This window comes from Gekko japonicus, unplaced genomic scaffold, assembly GCF_001447785.1.
Source record: "Gekko japonicus isolate JY-2015 unplaced genomic scaffold, Gekko_japonicus_V1.1 scaffold4578, whole genome shotgun sequence".
In the NCBI taxonomy this organism is placed as follows: Eukaryota; Metazoa; Chordata; class Lepidosauria; order Squamata; family Gekkonidae; genus Gekko; species Gekko japonicus.
In genome coordinates, this window is record NW_015163223.1 from 49,972 (window position 1) to 54,009 (window position 4,038).

The following is a 4,038-nucleotide window of genomic DNA, read 5'->3' on the forward strand; positions in this document are numbered from 1 at the left end:
TTGGGGAGGGGGGGACTCCAGTGGGATACAATGCCCTAGAACCCACCTTCCAAAGCAGCCATTTTCTCCAGGGGAGCCAATCTCTGCCACCTGGAGATCAGTTCTAATTCCAGGCGATCTCCAGCCACCACCTGGAAGTTGGCAACCCCAGACTCACCTCTACGCCTATTTGAAACCATTTGGAGATGAGGAGGGCCAGAAAGGCCCAAGAGGCAAAAGCGACGACCTGAAGCCTGAACCCAGCACTGACTGTTATGTACGCGGGTCGCCACAAGGGGTCCGCGTGTAACGATATGAGCTTATGTTTGTATTTCTGTATAGTGGTGATGCTGCTTATGTGTGTCTCTAGCATGAATACCTATGCATTATGTATTCAGGGATTGCTGTATGTTGTGTGTTGCTTTGTTCTGCATCTCATGCTTGCCTAGAAATAGGCTGGCCTGGGCCTGCCGTTGCACATACGGACCATGTGCGTCCCTGGAATGTATCCCATGACTCTGTGGGATGGAGAAGACACCGCGCCATTGCACCCACTTGGAGAGCTATGGAAAATCCCCAGCGAACCCCGGCATTCTTGGAATGGAAAGAGCAAGTGACCCTACTCCCTTAATCTGGTTTGGAGATCTAAAGACAATAGCGTTTATGGCTTTGGAGCAGGAACCAGATCTGCAAATCAAGAGGTGTCCATGGGAACGGAAGATTCACACCTTGCCAAAAGGCATTACCAAGACTGTGCTTCAACTTTTTGATTTATTTTTTTAAAAAATCCTAAATCATAACTTTGGTCCCATTCAGCAAATGTTCCCCTCTTTCCAGTGGAAGCAGGGAAGACACGGAAATGGAAATCCCTTATCCAGAGGCCCAGGTGAAAACATCCAGGAGCTGGTGGGGGGACGGAGAGTGGGGCAAGGAGCCAGGGAGTGCTGTGGGGCAGGCTTCCTGTTTGGCCCGAGGCAAAGGGGAGCCTCCCAGTTTGCAGAGGAAACAGGAAATGGCTGCAGGGCCTGAGATTAGCCGAAGCCACGTCACGGCCATTCAGATCTCCGTCCCACTAATGGCCATGTGTTGCCGGCAGGCAGCCATCCACCTGGGTCCCTAACAGAATCCCAGACCACAAGCTTCTGTTAAGACCAATCAAAACTACACCAGTCAGTGTGTAAGATTTCCAGTTCTCCGGAAACCTTCATCATAGGTTCGCCAACTCTGGGTTGGGAAATACCTGGAAATTTTGTGGGTGGAGTCTGGGGAAGGTGGGGTTTGGGAAGCCTAACAGAATCCCAGACCACAAGCTTCTGTTAAGACCAATCAAAACTACACCAGTCAGTGTGTAAGATTTCCAGTTCTCCGGAAACCTTCATCATAGGTTCGCCAACTCTGGGTTGGGAAATACCTGGAAATTTTGTGGGTGGAGTCTGGGGAAGGGGGGGTTGGGAAGGAGAGGGACCTCATTGGTATATGATGCCAGGGCACTGAGCAAGGATGGGTCCACCCTCCAAAACAACGTCATTTTTCTCCAGGGGGACTGATCGCTGTCATCTGGGGATCAGTTATAACACTGGGAGATCTCCAGGCAGCACCTGGAGATTGGCAACCCTGTTCATCAGGGGTGTAGCTCATTGCAATGGCCCTGCCCTTGACCTAGCACTTAGCCAGGCTGCTATGAAGAAAATCCAGCCAGACAGCAGCCTGTTCCCTCAGGGCCTCTCCTTGAGCCTATTAATTCCCAGCCCTGAATGCTCAGAGCCTAAAACCTCCAAACTCACATGCAGAGATCTAATGATGCACCTACCCTAAGTAAAGGTAAAGGTAAAGGTTCCCTTGATTGAAAGCCAGTCAAATCCGACTCTAGGGTTGCGGTGCTCATCTCCGTTTCCAAGCCAAAGAGCCAGCGCTGTCCGAAGACGTTTCCGTGGTCATGTGGCCGGCATGACTAAACACCAAGGCGCACGGAACGCTGTTCCCTTCCCACCGAAGTAGTACCTATTTATTTACTTGCAATTTCTTGCTTTTGAACTGCTAGGTTGGCAGGAGCTGGAACTAGAGACGGGAGCTCACTCCGTCATGCGGCAGCTCGGTCTCGAACTGCTGAACTACCGACCTTCCACAGCCTGCAGTTCAACGTCTTAACCACTTGAGCCACCGCAGCTCCTACCTACCCTAAACAGGGACCAAAATGTTCCATGAATAAGTAAAGTGGAGGGAAGCCTTGCTGGGAAACTGTTAAATACTGGGTTCCATGGATGAGCAGACTAGTGATCAGCTCTACTTTATTCGTGATTTCAGCAAGTACAAGTCTAAACTCCAGGGCCTCAGTCCTGTTTAAATAGCATGCAATTGACACACCCAAACACACCCCACTCCCAATTATAGGCCATTTACATAACATTACTTCTTGATTGGTTACTTCCAGAGTCCTGATAGGCTATTGTTCTTGGGCTCCGAGCTCAGCCAGTCCCTAGTAGAACAGTCCTGGGATGTTTCAGTCCCAATACATAACAGAAACACAGCAGAACACTGAAGCCAAGACAGCAGCCATTTTGACTGAGGTCCAATGTAAGAACTGAGGCAGTCAATAAAGTTTCTTTGTTCTAAACGTCAGATTCCCAAAGCACCATTTTCTAATTTTTTCTGCCTATGGCACTTATCATGGGAGCTTACATGAGGGGTGTCGAGGAAAACGTGCCAACTACAATGACGGTCGCAACCTGGTTGTGCTCGGGGGGGGGGAATGCATCCCATGTCACAACCGAAGTACTTTGTTGTTGTTATTGCACTCTGCTTGGTGTACTTTTTGCCAGTCAAGTTGCATTCTTGAAACATGGAAGGAGGTGTTAAAGAAAATGTGCATGGTGGTAACTGGGCAAGCCAGATAAGATGAAGAGAGTTTATACGGTTTCTCTTCTGAACCTCTTCCTATGCAAAGGAAAGCAAACCCCTGAGTTCAGAAGCCCTGCTGTTGAACACCAGGTCACTAATGGGAAATCAGTCATCCGAGTGAATACTTATCGGACTGGTCTCTTTCACTGACACCTGGCTTGATGGACATTCAAAGAGTAATTCACACGGAGATGAGCACCGCACCCCTAGAGTCGGATTCGACTGGCTTCTGAGCAAGGGAAACCTTTACTTTTGCTATTTATGTTCATATCTTACGTTTCTGAGCAAAGTTCTTGTGAGAGTGGTGGGGGAAAACAAAATCCCACGGTCTCCCGGATAACCCTGATAATCTAGATCCTTTCCAATCTGGTGTCCGACCTGGTCATATAGTGCAGAAGCACCTTGGTCACCCTGACAGATGACCTCTCAGCGCCATTCAAGACTGTCAGCCAATCTATCCTTCCAGGCCACCTGGCCAATTGGTGTCATCTTCTGTGGGTTCCACTCTTTCTTGGAAGGCAGATCCCAGAAGATATGATGAGAAACTTTTCTTCAGCCTCCTGGCCATGAGCCTCTGGTGTTCCTCAAGGTTCCATCATCCCCATGCAAGATCTACAAGAAGCTTCTGGGGACCTATCATCCCTGGGAACAGCACTGGGACACAGCTTTTCATCAGTATGCTCAGGGGTCATTTCCTGCAGGAGCACACAGGAGCGGAGCTCTGGCTAGCTCTTCTCTCTCACGGGAGCCCACCTCGCAGGGGTGCTGTGAGGCTTAATTTGTAGCGCAGAAGAGGTCCCGCCTGCCACAACCCCTGCTTGTGGGGCCCGGCTGCAGGCACAGGGGCCCGGCCCTGGTGCTATTCCAGGCTGTGAATGTTCTTCAAGTTAGATGGCCAAGAGTGGGGGGAGAGGCCGGGTAGGGGACTTCTGGAGGGATCCGTGCCCCTTTCGGCACGAGGCGCCCGTCCGGGGGCAAGAAAAGCAGACGCGCTAGTCGTGTCTTCCCTCTCTCTCGTGCCACGCCACGCAGTGCAAAAGCCACGGGGCAGCAGCGCGCATCGACCGGCTCTTCCCACCCGCGAACTTTCGGGCAGGCGCTTCCACGGCGTTCCGGGCGGGCCGTCGAGGCGGCCGGAGCCTGGCGGAGGAGAGGCCGGGC